The 18589-nt window shown below is 41.8% G+C and overlaps 1 long non-coding RNA gene and 3 other non-coding genes across 5 annotated transcripts in view; all 4 read left to right on the top strand.

Moving 5' to 3' along the window:
* The window catches only part of LOC135100009 (uncharacterized), a 69564-nt gene that overhangs the window by 993 nt on the left and 49982 nt on the right, over positions 1 to 18589 (top strand). The gene's annotated exons all lie outside the window — the stretch shown is intronic.
* Trnag-gcc (transfer RNA glycine (anticodon GCC)) lies at positions 488 to 558 on the top strand. Its single transcript has one exon. It is a non-coding gene; the product is annotated as a tRNA-Gly (tRNA).
* On the top strand, positions 636 to 706 carry Trnag-gcc (transfer RNA glycine (anticodon GCC)). Its single transcript has one exon. It is a non-coding gene; the product is annotated as a tRNA-Gly (tRNA).
* Positions 782 to 852, top strand: Trnag-gcc (transfer RNA glycine (anticodon GCC)). The gene has a single exon. It is a non-coding gene; the product is annotated as a tRNA-Gly (tRNA).

The raw sequence follows: 18589 nt of genomic DNA, 5'->3' as shown, positions 1-18589 counted from the left end.
GGTCTGTTAACAGGCGATGCTTGTGTGGTGGAAACCAGTCACGCCACGATAAGTTCGGTTGGGCGACATGCTTTCATTCACGGTCCTCACAGTGGACGTGCGCTGTTCAGTCCTTCAGGAGATGTACTCAGTAAATTGCATGTTGTTGTTGTTGTTGTTGCTGCTGCTGCCATTATCATTACCATCATCTTTACGGGCAAGTGACTGTATTCACAAGAAAAGTAACTGAAAATAGTGAATAAAAGTATCAATGGTAAGAAATACATTGAATTTCGTTACGTATGTTTCTTTTTATTCTATTTTATCACTAGTAGAATTACAGTTTATGATCACCGTATGATTTTATGGTCTTGTTAATATTACTTTTCTTTCTATTTTGGATGATGTCTGGCGCGCAAGTACAGTAAATACAAAGTATTCTTAGTTCTGCTTTCACCTTAACATCGTGCAAGATAGCAAAATTATCCATGGGTTTTCTTATCATTAAGCATCGGTGGTTCAGTGGTAGAATTCTCGCCTGCCACGCGGGAGGCCCGGGTTCGATTCCCGGCCGATGCACGTTGTTTTAGTAAATTTATGGCGAGTTTCTCTTTCTCTTATGAATTCGTTCTTGCAGAGAACCTGAAGTTATATAAGCATCGGTGGTTCAGTGGTAGAATTCTCGCCTGCCACGCGGGAGGCCCGGGTTCGATTCCCGGCCGATGCACGTTGTTTTAGTAAATTTACGGTGATTTTCGCTTTCTCATAAAAGAAATACTTCCTGCAGGAATATTTTATACAAGCATCGGTGGTTCAGTGGTAGAATTCTCGCCTGCCACGCGGGAGGCCCGGGTTCGATTCCCGGCCGATGCATACCTTTTATTCTAAGCTTCTCCCTCCAGACTTGGGATACAATTTAAAATATATGTCCCTTATGACAGATGACAACTAGAGACGACACCAGTATGAACTTGGTAGTGGTAGCAGCACCAGCAGCTGCAGCTATATTGGTATTAATCGTAGCAGTAATACTCGTAGATCAAAGAATTAATTAAGATTTAAAGTTAGGCGAAGTCAAATCACGCCATGGGTTCAGTAGACAAACTTGTCTCCTTGCTAAGCTTTCTATGTCCTCTATGAAGCCAATAATTTATTTCCCATCGATATTGTGACCTTCCGCTCAAAAAGTTTTTTTTTTCCTCACCAGTTTCGATCAGTTTACATAACATTCAAGTGCAAGAACTTACTGTGCTAACTACTTTTACTCGTATCTCTCTCTCTCTCTCTCTCTCTCTCTCTCTCTCTCTCTCTCTCTCTCTCTCTCTCTCTCTCTCTCTCTCTCTGCATTTGCACTCCTTCAATCTTTCACATCGCTTCCCACTGCCATCCTCCATTGTGCTCCGCCTCTCTCTCTCCGCTCTTCTCTGGTAACCAAGGAGCCAAGACTCTGGGAGCAGGAGAATGCAAAGGATTATCAAATTAAAATAAGTGTTTTCTCTATCACATTCCGACGTACTTCGAATATGAGGAAAGCTAGGCATTCACCAGTGACCGTGTGTGTGTGTGTGTGTGTGTGCGTGTGTGTGTGCGCCATTTTCTGCAAATTACCAGTTTTATGCATTTTTTTTTTTTTTTTGCTATATTTATTTCTATCATATCGTTATATCTTTTTTTTTTCATTATTGTCCGTTTTTCTTTTTTCTTTGTGCATTTTCTGTCAATCTTTTATCTGGTAGTTTTAGTCGTTTTTTTTTTACCCTTTCAGTTTGTATAAGATCGTTAACTATTTTCCCGTTCTTCCTCCATCAGTAGTTAATTTGACTGAATTCATACCTTCCCTGCGTGACATTTCCTTGCCCTTCCCCGCGTCATTATATAAGGGGATAAACTCGCGCCCCCTCACGATTATTGGTAATGATAACACACTTAGGGGATGGAGTAGGATGGGGATAGGCGCCCTTCATGTATTGACGAAGATGTGTTGCGTGACTTACGGAGGGGGAGTGGGGGGAGATGAGTCAAGGCGGTGGAAGGTGTGTATGTGGCGGTAGTGAGTCGTGTGTTGATGTAGCGGCGAGGGAAGATGTTATGAAAGGATGGAATGAGTGTTTACTGTTAAGTGGTGAGTGGGTGATGGCGCTTGGTGGTGATGTGGTGGTGAACGTTATGGTGATGAACTTTGTGGTGGTGAATTTGATTCCAGGAACAGCAACCACGAGTGATAAGAGTGGAATACGGTGGTAGGAGTGACATTAGTGTTGTGTTTAGTGACTTTAGTGATGAGTTTTGAATTGCTTAGTGGTGAGCGAGATGATGGGCACTGTTATGGTGACTATGATGAAGTAACAAGAACTATAAATGTTGGAAAATTATATGCAACAACAAATACAACACTGTACAAATAAATAACCAAATAAATAACCGAATCAGGAAAAACAATGACAGTGTTGCAACAGTCCGACAAAAGACAATACTGGTATGAGGCGGTGTGACCTTAATTGAGCGTGACAATGAGGAACGGGGAAGCGAGGCAGCGCAGTGTGACGGGACAGTTGTTTTTTTCCATCAAACAGTCGATGTCTTCCACACTTTTATAATTGAGCACACAATCGCCGAGCTCTCATAACTGATACATTTTGACCTTAATTACCTCTCACGATGACAAAAGGAGAGGAAGTAGTACAGACATGGCCGCCAATATTTAGTGATGCTGTCTGTAGTGAATGTGCATCTCAAGAGGACACGTACGCATACATATATACATATTGATATCAGCATTAGTGACATCAGTAGTGGTGGTGGTGATTTTTATAGGAAGGAGTCGCGTTTGCGTTGTCTGGTGATGTGATTTGGGTCTAAGATCCCGTGGCATTAAAACTGAACATTGAAATTTAATAGTTCGAACCAAGAACTTGAACTGGTACAATAATATTAGATAAGACAAGCAGCATAAATTACCCGTTATCATTTACAATTGCATGCTTAATTAGTCTCTCTCTCTCTCTCTCTCTCTCTCTCTCTCCTCGCTCTCTCTCTCTCTCTCTCTCTCTCTCTCTCTCTCTCTCTCTCTCTCTCTCTCTCTCTCTCTCTCTCTCTCTCTCTCTCTCTCTCTCTCTCTCTCTCTCTCTCTCTCTCTCTCTCACTGGACGCCTCATGCACTACAGCTGTCATCTTTGTTTCTGACACACTATAAGAATTACCGTCAAAACTTAAAGCATTTGTCGTTCAAACACTGCCGCGTCGGAGCAGCAGCGCAGTCGTGGATAAGGACAGCTTCATTTCCACACATTTTAATTACATGAATGCAGCCACGTCAATGCAGAATCATTTCATTTATAATTGACGACAGAACAGAAGCAGCAATTAGAAAACTATCAATAAATGTAATCTATCAGAAGCATATTGTTAGCTATTTAGTAGCTTCTTTTGTGTTACTGATTCTTATAAACAAGCACACGGTAAAAAAAAAAAATAAAATTTTTGCTGTGAGGTATCAAAAAAAAAAAAAAGTAAAAGCTGCACATGTAAACTAAATGTGTAATTCATTCTAGCGGACTGATTTGTCATATTATGAAGCAATCATTCTTTTCTTTTCCTCGTGCGATGTAATATCATGAAACATCACGACCTAGTAATAATTAATTCAAACAGTTTCCAACGTTGAGCGATGTTAAACCAATTAATATGCACTTGGAATTAAGGACACGCGTGGATGTGGTATTGAAAGAAGTCCTTGACGCACAACACCACACCGCACCACATCCACACACACCACACCACACCACACCCACACCACAACCACACCACACCACACCACACCACACCACACCACACCACACCGCACTGCACGAAAAGCAAGGATGACGCAAGGAATGAAAAGAGCAGATTGAGGCGCGGAGGGAATGAGGGAGGCAGGAACAGAAAGGCTGAATCCCGCTGGTGGAGGAGAGGACAAAGTTATGAATCTTGGAGTAAAGGTTAATTAGCAGCTTTTTAAGGGGAGCAAATCCTGCGGTGTCGAGGTTTAAATGATGCAAGGAGATGGGACGAGCACAAGGAATACATAATTAGGCATGAAACTCTTAAAAAGGAGAAAAAAATACGGACGAGATAGACAGGCCGGTGAAAGTAAAGGAAATTAAGGAGTATTCACCAAGTTGAGGTTAATCAGAGTGTGTGTATATTTTTCTCTTATTCTCAATCTCCTTTTCTGTAATATATCAGCACTAAAACTTGGGGTAATGAAGTAAATGTGTTTTCTGTTGCATATTCAAGGTCTCCTTTGGTGTATTACATATATAATTCGATGAAGACAGGAATGCAACCTTAATAAAACGAATTCCTAACAGTTTTTTATTTATTTATTTTTATTTTTTTAATCCTTGAGAACATCTGTAAGTGACATTTCAAGGCGTAAAACATGCAGCGGAGGAGAGAGAGAGAGAGAGAGAGAGAGAGAGAGAGAGAGAGAGAGAGAGAGAGAGAGAGAGAGAGAGAGAGAGAGAGAGAGAGAGAGAGAGAGCTAACACAAGGAGAGAACCTGAAGAAACATAATCTGCATAAAACAGCAAAAATTATATGCTCACCTGATAATAATTATTTAATTTGTTAAAAGGAAATCAGTATTCCAAGTTGACTTATACTTATTTCATAACTATATGACAGAAAATTCAAAACGCATTACTGGGATGCAGAATCTTTTTAATCTTGAAAAAAAAAAAATCCTATTTTTAATGCGGATATTCAGTGATGTAAATAAATCATGCTGAAATTTATAATGAAGGCGATGACGTTAGCTAATTAATAAGCTGAGGATGGAAATGTCAAAATATCAAGAGTGAATGAAAGTTTTAATATTTCATAAGTAGCACGTGACATCACAGGGCGAAGGAAACTGTAAAGGGACTTTTAGATACAAGACTGTATTTTGAAATGCTTTGTTCTCTCATCAGCATTATTTCCAAAGGCCACAGAGACGATGAATCGCATTCTCAATATTCTTTTTCCTACAGATGGTTCTGAATCCTTGTTGACCTATTACTAGAATCATTAAAACACCTTTGAAACTTCTAGTAACTTTATCCAGGGAATGCTTCACACTGGAGCCCACATTTTGACACGCTTTTGTTCTCTCCTAAGGAGTTGAAACTTTTGTTTTCTCTTAAGGACTTTTCAGAGACCAAAGAAATGATGAGATGGGTTCTCGTGGCTGTTTCTCTCCAACTGACGGTGCAGAATATGTGTTAAACTATTACTAGAATCATAAAAACACCATTGAAAACCACACTGAATTACACTAGATCACGTTTCAGACTCGACTTTGAAACATTTTTATTTTGTCATAACAAGTATGTATTTTCAAAGACCAAAGAAGTGATTAGTCGGATTCTTGTTGGTGTCCCTCCTCTTGATAGTGCAGAGTCCTTGCTAAACTATGAGTAAAATCATAAAAAAAAAAAAAAAAACACCACTGAAAATTGCAATATCGTCCACTGGAGCTTGTTAAAAAGTTGAGATTAGGCGCAGAAACGTTTGGGAATACGGACCTCGGCACGGAAGGAAACCTGAGCCTCACCATGACCAGAGGGAAGGAAGGTAACGTGATATTAACATTGACCTTCTGCAGGAGTTAAGGTGGGGAGGAGGATGGGAGGGACGGTGTGCCCAGAGATCCTAAAGTAAACAAGGAATCTCATAAGCGCTGCGTGATACTATTCCTTTGTTGTTATAGACCCACCTCGATTGCATATTACAGTTTGTTAATAAGTCACGCCTGAGCCGCCACCTCTGCCTCCCAATGAGATGATTAGAGCCTCGGGGTTATGCTGTTGACGCTGTTCCTCTTTCCTTGCATTGGATCGGGCTAACATTACTCTCGGACGAGCTGAGGTACTTGACAAAGGAAAAGAGACAGGATGGGAGGACAGTTGACGAAGAGAAAAAGGAGAAAGGGAAATTTACGAAAAGCAAGGCGAAAAGTGGGAAAGCGAGTTTACGAAGGAAAAGGTAGAAGGGAGAAGTTTGCGAAAAGGAGGGTGAAAGAAAGGGCAGAGAAAATGAAGGAGTTTAAGTAGAGGAAGAAAGGAGGGTAAGAAAGGGAAGAAATAATGGACAAGTATTGCAAGTGCTATTAATCTTTCGTCAAAATGATCTGCAAATTTTATTGGTTTGTCTTGTGCCTAGCTTGAGTTTAAGAGGATAAAGAATGATATAAAAAAAAATTAAAAAGAAAAATGCTCAGTTTTCATAGACAACAAAGGCGAAGTGACTGTATTTAATTCACCTTGCAAGTGTGTTACACGAGAGAGGAAACCTCAGTATCCGTGTAAGCCTCGCCTGCCATTCCCAGCCCGGCTCTCTCCCCACAACCCCCCAGCTCCCCACCGCCCAGCCCTGCAGCTGCCGACCGACCTGCGCTACATTTTTCATGGCCTCACTCGGCTCACCTGACTCCCGTGCGCCGAGTGTCTGCTGCCGTCCATTTACCGCCTGCACTTTGCTCCTCGTGTATTCTCCTTTAGTCTTGCTGCTCTGTCATCAAAGTGCACGTTTCCCGCGTCCATAAACTCCCTTCACCTCGTCTCTTATTTCTCCCAAACTTCCTCCTTCCCTCTTACCCTTTGTTCTCTCCCCTTGCCTCTTTCCCCTTCATCCCGACCGCTCTTCCCCTCTTCTCGCCACTCTCCCGTGCATTAAGATTTTATCCTTCACTGTGGAATGATGAAGCTTCCTAATATTTACGTCTCGCATGTAAAACTGCGTCAAAAATTAAAGACCGCTTGTTCCTGCGAGAAGGCGTCTGGCGGCTGGCTCCCTTTTGTTGTTGATTCTTCGTTTGGGCAACACAGGGTTACTCTTCCTCCCACCACCACCACCACCACCACCACCACCACTACCATCACCACCACCACCAACAACAACAACAACAATAACAACAACATGATTATTTTTATATTTTACCTTGCACATTCGTTTAATTCCTTACTGTGTGTGTGTGTGTGTGTGTGTGTGTGTGTGTCTGTCTGTCTGTCTCTGTCTGTCTGTCTGTGTCTGTCTGTCTGTCTGTCTGTCTGTCTGTCTATATTCTAATGGCCACATTCACCTACCTCAGTAATGTAGCTTTCCTGTTCCATTCCCTTTATCTTCATCGCCATCTTCTGCATTCTTCTCCTCCCCCTCTCGTTCCCGCACCTTGTCTCGCTTCAGCACTCTTTGCCTTCGCCCTCGCCCGCTCAGAATATAATTTTATGCAGGCTTCCACTTTTCTTAATTCGCAAACCCTCACCCTCTCTTTTCCCTGCATCATCAGTCTTCCTCTTGTCTCACTTTTCATCCCTTTCTCGTTCCTCCATTATCACCCTTGCCTCCCTCCCGCTCCACCCTTTTTCTCCCCTCTGTATATTGGCCGCATCAGACCCCCGACGGCAGTAATGTGAGAGAGAAAGAGAGAGAGAGAAAGGGAGAGGGGCGGGAGACACTAACACTGTTTTTGTCGATTGTCTGGATTACGGAGCTTCCTCGGCCGTCTCCCTCTCAACCCTCCCTTTCCTCCATTACCAGAGTCCCCCAATTCTGTCTGTTTCACTCCCCATCTCCCTCAGGCGCCTCTTCAGTCCTCCACGCGTCTCCCTCTTCGCCTCAAATCACCCCATCCGTGTCCTCGTATGTTAAACGTATATATTCTGCCTTCTAAGGACTCGTCCCTCTCAGCATAAATATGGATGAGCCTCGAGTCGGCCGTTCCGCGTCCAATGGCCCAGTTAAGAGGCCGCGTCTCACCACCCACGGCGCAGGAAATGAGAAGGTCGGGCTGGAATTGTTTTTCTCGGTTTTGTTATCTCGTTTGGAGGCCGCTCGTCGGGGAGCTCCGGGCGTAAAGTGCGTCACTGAATAATTATTGGCCTCCACACTGCGACATTTTTACCTTCATCAAGCTGTATTTTGAATAAGCGCCCGTGTGTAGATACGAAAGACGTAATTTCACATGCGTATAATCTCTTGTTAAAAAGTAGAGTAAACAGTCACAAGTGAACACTGCAGATATTTCCCAGCACTATAGCGATTCCCTGACTGCCCGCCTCGCCTTGCAGCCACACTCACGCCCCCCGCCTGTCCATAACCATTGCGCGACTAATCAACTCCTTGCAGCAGCCAAAATTCGTCCTGCCTGAAGAGTAAATGTGGAGTGTGAGAACGAATTAATCAGCGCAGACGAGCCACCTGCCCGCGAGATTTGGCTGGGCTTCCGCGGCACAGATTGGGCCTGCAAATGAGGTTTCACAATTTTCCGCCTCGCTTTACCGGGGTGCAGTCAAGGGGACGTCGTGAATAGCATGCAATTTTTCCCCCTCCCTCTCCCCCTTTCCGCGTTATGTATCCTTTATACCCTCTCTCGCTCCCACCTTCCTTACTCTCTTACCCTTTTATGTTCCGCACCGTTCATTCCCTCCTCCTCCTCCTCCTCTTCCTTCCTTTTCTTTCTTTATTCATTTTCTGTACTTTCTTTTAGACCCTCTTTCGCTTCTACCTTCCTTACTCTCTTACCCTTCTATGTTCTCCGTTTATTCTCCCCTCTTCCTTTCTTTTTTCTTTTTTTTTATTTATTTTTCTTGTGCCTTCTTACAGTCATACTTTCCACACCCTTTTATATGTTGTGCACCTTGTACATCTTCCTCCCCCTTTCCCTTTTCTCTTTCCTCCTATCTCTTGTCTTTTTTCCCCCTATTTTTTTCCTTTTGTTCCCCTTTTCCCACACTCTCTATCTCCCTTTTATTTTATCTCTATTTATCTTTTTCTAATCCTTTATCTCCATTTAGCTGATGGTAATTGCTGTAGTTGTGGTGAAGCTAGTCATGGTGATGCTGAAAAAAAGAGTTTCTGAAGGGGGGTTGTTCTTATTTACTGTCTTTTCATATTCTTTTTAAGGGAAAGGCTAATGTGATTTGATGCAGTGTAATTTCTGTGCATTTATTTATCTGTATTTCGTCATTTTGTATTTTAACAGGATTGCATTAACCTCGTAATGTCCAGTCTTTTAATGTTGCATAATATTGTTTTCCACATACATCTTTTTTTTCCTGTGTGTGTGTGTGTGTGTGTGTGTGTGTGTGTGTGTATTTTTGGCGGAAAGTCTGGGTCGCAGCTGTCGTGAAAAGAGTCGGTTGTCGGGACTGCATCTTTAAGCGGCCTCCACGCTACGTAGGAAAGTGCAGTGTCCTTAGTTTTTACCCTGTTTGTTCATGTTACTCCTTCTTTTTTTCTTTTTTTCCCTCCACTGTACTGTCTTTTCAAAGCCACATTCACATACTTGTCTCTTCCATCCCTGTTACCTCACGTCCTCTCTTTTAGTCCCACCAAAAAACAGATATACTTTTTTTTTTTTTATAATGACTTTCTTTATCTGTTTTCTTTTTCCTTCCTTCACTTTTCGTCATTTATTTTTTTTCTTTCTGTCTATCCATGTGCAACGTTTAGTCGACATCATTTATCTTTTTCTTTTTTTTTTTCACTTGGGTTATTAAGGTTTGCATGTTTTCATTACTTTATTTTAGTCTCCTCTGATCTTCCCTTAGCGTAGGCAGATCGCGCATTGCTGTATCATCAACCAACCAAGTACGTTTTCTTTTTAAGAGCATCTAATTGTGCCTAATAGAAAATGGTCCCTGTAAAATATTATGCTAGCGCGAGGCAGAGAGAGAGAGAGAGAGAGAGAGAGAGAGAGAGAGAGAGAGAGAGAGAGAGAGAATGGGGGAGAACAGAGAGGAAAATTTTAGCGGGTCGGCATTTTATTTCTCCTGCCGCCCGAGTGTTGCCATTGTGTTGTGTCGTGACGTTTATCCCCTGAGCAGCGTGCCACTCTGCCGTCTGTCCTCTTTTCATCCCCTTGTCTCAATGTTTTTTCATCCTTTTGTCAGTCTTCATTTTCATTCCCCACCCCTCTCCTCCCCCACCAGTCCACCACCACCACTCCGTTCCTCCCCTCTACCCCTTCTCTCTCGTCCCAGCCCCACCCCCGCCGTGTTTGCTTCATGACTGCCTGTTTGCTTGCTTCCGGAATCGTTTTACTTACCCTGTCCACCATTTATCACTGATCCAGTAAAGTAATCCATCCATTAGGGCATGTATCGTGTTTCTTCCTCCGCCGCGGTGCTTTCCTCGTGATTAATGGAGTGGGGTGTTTAAATGTTGTCGTTCATCATGTGGATACATTCCACCTCGGGGAGCGTTCCGTCCAGTGCGCCGCGGCCCTGTCCGCTGTAATGAGTCGCTTTTTATTCTCCCTCACTTTTGTGGATGAGTTTTCTGCGGGAGGAGGAATATGCCTGCGTGTCGACACCACCGCTAAAAAATTAAATAGCTGAACTTCATAGCCTGTCGGCGCTGCGCACTGCCCACGCTGACTGCATCATTCACCACCCAAGGTCCCAACGACACACGATTTTCGTTATATATATATATATATATATATATATATATATATATATATATATATATATATATATATATATATATATATATATATATATATATATATATACACACACACACCTGGGAATAGCACACTGAAAAACAGCTAAATACCATAATCTATAAGCGTACACACACACACACACACACACACACACACACACACAGTTTAAAGATACCTATATTTGTCTACAATTTGTGTGTGTGTGTGTGTGTGTGTGTGCGCACGCACGCTATAGTTCATGGTATTTACCTGTATTTTTTTTTTGTTTTTGTTTTTCAGCGTTATTCCCAAGGGAGCGCGAGAGTGCCAGTGAAGGCGAGTCCGGCACTTGACCTGAAAAGTGGTGTGCGTATAAATTCAAAACCATTAGTGGCATCAGATAGATAATTTCCTGCTGACTATTTAAGCACATATGAATCACATGATTATTCAAAATTGAATGAGTGCCGTTGGGCCAGTGCTCGGCAAATTGGCTTTTTACGTTAATGAGTTTGGATAATGAAAAATTACGTGAAATCATTCCACGATTGGCCCTCCAGGACACAGGCGCGGAACACACAAGTTTGCCTCGAAATCAGGACGGCTTGATTTTCTATCGATAGGCATTGTTGTCAACAGCCCGTTCATTTCCGTTTTATGGAAACCTGAAATAGATTGCAAACCTGATAAACTTTTGGAAATTTCTCTCTCTCTCTCTCTCTCTCTCTCTCTCTCTCTCTCTCTCTCTCTCTCTCTCTCTCTCTCTCTCTCTCTCTCTCTCTCTCTGACGGATGGACAGTTTTTTTTTTTTTCTGTACGCGTGGCAGTAGTTTTTCGTTATTCTATCTTTTCACTAATTGTATTACTCATTTATATATTTGTCTTCATTAATTAATTTATCTATGTATATATTTATTTATTCACTTATTTATATATTTATTTATCTGCATCTATCTATTTGTTTATTAATTTGAATATAGTAGATTGTATTCTACTTAGGACGAGTGTTGTGCATGTGCTAATAAATTATAGGAAAGGAAGAGTGAGTTTGCAGCATCAGTAACCACCGTACCTTCCCTGCCTCGGAGTAGATACAAACTACACCGTGTAAGTCTATATATTTTGTGCACGGCTCACCCCACCGAGGTCGCACCTCACCCAGCGCTGCACTGGCAAGATGGACAGGGTGGGATGAACGCTTTAGTGCTCCATAAACATTACGATGCCCACGCACACCAAGAAGAATGTGTGTGTGTGTGTGTGTGTGTGTGTGTGTGTGTGTGTGTCACGCTCCAAAGTGGTCAAAATAACCGCATCATTCTGAAAATAAATAATACATAAAAAAAAAGTGAATCATGCTGATGTTTTCTGACAAGTTTGACATTAAAGCAGCAAAATTATTAATCGCCTCGCTTTGAATTTTATATATCAGAGAGAAAATGTTGAATTAATTATAACTGGATCGTAACAGGAGATGGAATCAAGAAACGAGAGAGAGAGAGAGAGAGAGAGAGAGAGAGAGAGAGAGAGAGAGAGAGAGAGAGAGAGAGAGAGGGGGGGGGGGGGGTTATCAAATTTCAAAACCTTTAGGGAGAACGGTGTTGTCAATCTCTGGGAAATGCTGAGAGGCATACAATGGCAGATCTTATGTAAATATAGTCTAGACTTCCCACATTTCCCTCGCCTCCCCCAGCCAAACATCGCACACACCTTTCCTTCTCTTGTTCTCGTCGGCTGAAGCTAAACGAGACATAACAAAGACTGTGGAGGTAAAACACACACACACACACACACACACACACACACACACACACACACACACACACACACACACACACACACACACACACACACACACACACACACACACAGATTAAGTTAACCGCAAATCTATGTATATCATGCTAATTGATTATGTAACTATCACGGCTTATAATCATATTTCCAAGATGTTAGGGCGAACTAATTAATGACAAAGCAATAACACACTCGCTACCGACAGCAAGGGGCATCATGTTGTCAATCTTTGTTGCTGATTCACCGAGCGTGTATTTCCCAGCTTTTAATATTTTATGGCTTAGTGCCGGGCAGCAGCGGCGAGTACTAAAGGTGAGGTAGCGAGAGCGCGGGAGTGGCTACACCATGCGAGGCGGCGAGCGGATGGGAGGCGGACTGGCACGCGGCAAAACACTCAAGCACTAAAGCCCTTACTGTGAAAACAACTCATTCTCTGCAGAACCATGTGTCGTAATGCACAAACTCGAGGGTTGATTGTTTCTTGGAAATTGAAAGTGTAAGAGAAGAGGTTTAATAATTTGACCTTAGCTGTGTTCATATCTAATAGTATCTTGTATAACCACGACCACCATTACCCTTTACCACCACCACCACCACCACCACCACCATCACCACTTTGAGAAATCCTTCTCAGATGTGCTTACCTTTCGAGTCCACAATGTAGTCCTTTCTCCCAGCTTTCGCGGGTCTTGGGCTTGACATTGAAAAATTATTTATGAGTCAACCAGAGGCGTGTTCCCCTCTCGCCCTCCTTCATCCTTGCCCTGAGTGTTGCCATCAGGGGAGACGTGTTTACCTCGGGGACTGTTGCTCGGTGGACCCGGAAGCGCTATATGCAGTGCGTGTATGGTGCCTTTCCTTCGCTGCCACGTAAAGAAGTTTGGAAAGTTAATCTGGCGATGCAACTTTTTGGGACGCAGTTTGTAGCACGCTCGCTGATGCCTGACAGTTTGTAGCGACACCAAGGCTGGGAAACGGTGAAAACTTTACTGGTATTCGTGTTTTTCCATTGCGTCTGTGAACATTCCAGTGTAGTTTTTCTTATTTATTTTATCTTGTTTTGACTGGAGATAAACGAATGAATGAACCAAGTAAATTTTGCATGAAATGTCAAAATACCATAAGACTTTTCTTTTACTCTGTAGGCAAAATTTTATCATAAAGTATGTATTCCACACTACTCGTAATAATGATCTCGGTGTTTTCTCCTTCATAGGAATTAAGTATTTTGCCTTTTGTTAATAACCAACGACTTAAACTATTTCAAAAGAGGAATATCAAAACACCGGAACTGAATTAACCAATTTTCTTTAAAACTTTTTATAACTAATATTTAAGTGCAGACTTTTTTCTCATGTCCTGTCTCCTTTGCCAGACTCCTTAACACGTGAAAAGATTACTTATTTTTATCAGTGGAAAAAAAAATCACCCAGCGTTCCATCCTAGACTATGTTCTGTTATACCCTTCTTCATTCATCACACTTTGTAATCAGAGGCAGTGTTCTTACTACTCCAAAGAACAACTAAGTATTCTGCACGCTTTGAATTGCCAAGTACTTAGTGTATTACATCAGAGAAAAGTCGGCATTATCCTCAAGTATTCCACACATGAACCTGTTTTGCAATTCTATCCCCCAGAGGCGAAAGACGTGAACGTACGCACGCGCGCACGCGCGAGCACGCACGCACGCACGCGCGCGCGCACACACACACACACACACACACACACACACACACACACACACACACACACACACACACACACACACACACACACACACACACACACACGACTAAACCGCAGAGTTGAGAGCGGAGAAAACGAGAATGGAAAGACATAAAAAGCAGGACAGAGAGTCGATCCAGATAATCCAGATAATACCAATCCAGTTTACACCACACACTCTCTCCCGCGCTGGAAGCTGGACAGAGCCACTCGAGGATAATGGACGAGCAATTATTCAGAGGGTGAAAGCATGCGAACCGTGAGCTTGTTGGTAGGTGAGGTGGTTCAGTTCTAACAGTGGAAAAGCATGTAGTTGTGAGTCTCTCTCTCTCTCTCTCTCTCTCTCTCTCTCTCTCTCTCTCTCTCTCTGTTACTTCACATCACAAGAGCAATTATTATAATGAGCCTAATAATTAATGAGTATCCCTGAGCTAACGTTTACATGTGCAAGCTTCCGTGAAAATATATCGACTCTGACGGCGCGCTTCCTCTGGCCTGGAAATAATTTGTCGGGCGAATCAGATGCCGACGTAAAGATAATATCAGGGTTCATAAAATTTGCTCAACGGCACAGACCTAACTTTATTTTTCTCCCTTCTTTCACATTCAGCTTTTTTTTTTCTTATTTTTTCTTCTTTTTTTTCATAATTCGTTTCTCCGTATAGATATTGTGGCTTTAATCCGTTACCTCTTATTTTTTTTTTTCATGTATTACTTGTGCATGCTTTTAGGTTCGTTTCTCTCTCTCTCTCTCTCTCTCTCTCTCTCTCTCTCTCTCTCTCTCTCTCTCTCTCTCTCTCTCTCTCTCTCTTTTCTTTCACAGTCATCTCATTTCTCGTTTTTTTTTTTCTATTTCATGATTTTTAACCCTTATAGATATTGTGGTCTTAATCCTTTACCTGTTTTTTTTTTTTCATTTTTCCATGTATAGTTAGCCTTTACATTCTTTCTTTTTTTATCTTCTTTCAGTCATCTTTTTTCTTTACATATTTTTCTTCTTCCATAATTCGCAACCCGTATAGATATTGTAGTTTTGATCTTTTGTCCTCTCTCTCTCTCTCTCTCTCTCTCTCTCTCTCTCTCTCTCTCTCTCTCTCTCTCTCTCTCTCTCTCTCTCTCTCTCTCTCTCTCTCTCTCTCTCTCTCTCTCTCTCTCTCTCTCTCTCTCTCTCCTTGGCCTTGGTCATCCTTTAGATTCGTTTTTCCTTTCAATCTTCTTTCCACTTCTCTTTTCCACTTCCTTGCGCTACTCGATCATGCATTTTTCTTTTTTCATTTTTTTGATCAGTTATCACCTATAAATGTCCCATACCCTCCTCTCTCATACTTTTGTTTCCGTAATTCGTAATCCCATACAGTAAGAACATTTAGATTCTGATCATTTGCCTCGATTTTTCACTTCCTTGCATTACAATTTTATGCTTCTCATTCTTTGTCCCTTTCTTTCTCATTCACTACCCATAAGTCAGCATTTCCCGCTTCTTTCAATTGCATTCTTTCTTCTTCGTGATTTGTAACCTCGTACAGTACGCAGATATTATGAATCAAATGATATTACCTTCCTTTCCGCCACTTTTATACATCGCATCATCATTTTTGAACGCGTGTTACATTTTGTTCTTCGTCCTTTTCGTCCACTTCACCCAGTCCATCATCCACTTGGTTCCTTTGCCCATTCATCCCATACCTACATGTCTACTGCGCCAGCCTGTAATTCCTCCCCTTCCCTATTCCCTTTACTCTTTCGCCAAAGCGGCTTTTATTACATGCATTATTTGTTTCAGCGTAGCTCTCCGGACTTTACTGTTATTGCAGCTTACAGGCACTTACCATTAATATTCCACGCGGCAGCCTCCCCCATTTGGGTTAACGTAGTGCTGCTATCCTATTTTCCTCCCCGTGCCCCAAACAAGCGTCCGCCACTGCTTTCGGGGAGAGAGGCAGAGAGAGGAGACGGTAGGGAGAGAGAGAGAGAGAGAGAGAGAGAGAGAGAGAGAGAGAGAGAGAGAGAGAGAGAGAGAGAGAGAGAGAGAGAGAGAGAGAGAGAGAAGGGGGAAGGTATAAACCATTTTTCCTTCCCCAGACGCAACCCAACCAACCCTTTGCCTCGCTGGTAATGTTTGGATGTTGTCTTTTTCTTTCTTGTTTCGTTCATCTCGCGGTGAAGTGGTTGTGTTTTTTCTTACCACAGCTTTCCTTCTGCTTTTTGATAGGTATGGGCATGTTCAGTCGAGTAACATTCCGCACTCCTGTTCTCTGTGGTTAAAGTGTTTTTCCTCTGCATTAAGTCCTCTGAGTTCCTAATAAGCTATCAGTTGTCAGGTTTTGTAAGAAGATTGTCAGCAGATAGGAGAGCTTGACACTGAGGGGAAAAAAACAGAAACTACAGTGTGAATGAGTATGACAGATTACTTTATTTCTGATCACGACTACAGTACACGTAAATTAAAATTGTAAGGCTTGGAAAGATTTAAGAATGTTTAAAAATGTTCCTTGATTTTTCATGCCTCAAGTGATTATGGTTCTCTTAAAGACTTAATATTTCTTTTTCCATGCTTCCTTCTGATCTTCGAAATGAGCAGTAAATAGAAATATTGTGGCTGAAAAAAAAAAAAAAAAAAGTTAAAGTATAAAATAGTCTCGTGATTTTTCGTGGCTAAGTGAATGTGCTTTTCCTCTTATTGCTTCTTTTATGCTGCTCAATTCCGCCCTTTGAAATGTACGTTTTTTTTTTCCGTTTTTTTTTTTTTTTTTTTTTTTGGCGGAGTGCACGAGGGGGGCTGGTAGGGTTAAGGATGATTTGAAAAATTGAAAAGCTTGAAAAAGTTTGGTGATTGTTTTATTTTGATGTTGGCGGCATTGTAGTGAATTATACTATTTCGCATATTTCTTCCGTCTAGACTCACCTCCCTCCATAATCCGCGTGTCATGTTAATTGGAGGTAATGGCATTATTGATGATTATGGTAATGATGAGGATAAGGGTGATGAGTTTTATTATGACTTTTATTGCTAACATGTGCAATATAATATAAAAGAATATATTAATTATGCCATAATGTTACACACACACACACACACACACACACACACACCTTCATTTCTTATTTTCTCCTTTTTTTTTCCTCCACTTTTGCTGGAGGAACAGGGCGAGAGGGGAAAGGAAGGGGGAAAGTGGAAAGAAGAAAAGGAAATCAAATATAGACTGGAAAGAAAAAAGAACGTTGAAAAAAGAATGTTGTAGAGACAACGAGAAAAGTAAGAACGATCCGCGAAAGGAATACAAAAAAACAGACGATCATAAAAGGAAGACAAGTGAAAAAGAATATTTACAGGAAACAAAAAATCCATTTAATGAGAGAGAGAGAGAGAGAGAGAGAGAGAGAGGGGGGGGGGGGGGGGGAAATTCTCTTCCTTTTTCCATCTTAGGTCAGGTGATCATAACGTGCTGTCATTAGCTCGTTAGGTCACGGTATTGTTCTGGCAACATTTTACGCGAATTTTACATGTAGTCTTCTGTGTTCCATTTTTTTCCATTTCCCCTTTTCAGTTTCCACTTCGCTTGAGTAGTTTAGATTTTTTTTCCAGTAACGTTTCTTTTTTTTCAGTTTTCTTTTTGTTCTACCACGAGAGGTTGGGTATTGATGATGGTTCTTGTTTATGTGGCCTTTGTTATTTTCCAGGACGAGTGTTGCAATCGTGCGTCTGCACCCGGTAATGTTTGGCGCCTGGATGATTATTATTATGCGAGTACCCGAGAGAATGTTGCATAACCACTCCCTTTATAATTATACACACTCAGCAGTTGACATTTTGATCCGTAATCGTCTTACCCATTAACACACACACACACACACACACACACACACACACACACACACACACACACACATACACACACACATACACACACACACACACACACACACACACACACACACACACACACACACACACACACACACACACACACACACAGTTAATCACCAAAGCAAGCAACGAGTTATTCATCTTCCTTTTCATTTTTGCCTGTGCCTTTCCACGCTTCGTTCACGTCGCTTCCCCGCCCAGCCACCGCCATTCGTCCTCTGCATTGAGCGACTCCGACAGCAGTAGATAAAAGAAACAGAAAACGAAAAAAAAAAAAAAAATATATATATATATATATATATATATATATATATATATATATATATATATATATATATATATATATATATATATATATATATATATATATATATATGAAAAAGTAACATGGATATCCTGGTGCAGACTATTACGTACGCACCTAGTTCACACACACACACACACACACACACACACACACATGTTTCCATCATCTATCTGCCCTAGTTTCCTTAAGCGGATATTTCCGGGTTGTGACCTGACCTACTTATTTGCTCCTCTTTGAACTTTCCTCCCCCTCCTCCTCCTCCTCCTCCTCCTCCTCCTCTTCCTCCTCCTCCTCTTCCTCCTCCAAGCGCCAACACACACACACACACACACACACACACACACACACACACACACACACACACACACACACACACACTTTCCACTCATCTCCAGCGTCTTACATAATAAGCGTAACAATTAAAAATATAATCCACTTGTTATGATGCAACCTTTTTTTCCT

This window comes from Scylla paramamosain, chromosome 4, assembly GCF_035594125.1.
Source record: "Scylla paramamosain isolate STU-SP2022 chromosome 4, ASM3559412v1, whole genome shotgun sequence".
Lineage (NCBI taxonomy): Eukaryota > Metazoa > Arthropoda > Malacostraca > Decapoda > Portunidae > Scylla > Scylla paramamosain.
This window is presented reverse-complemented; position numbering and strand designations above follow the sequence as displayed.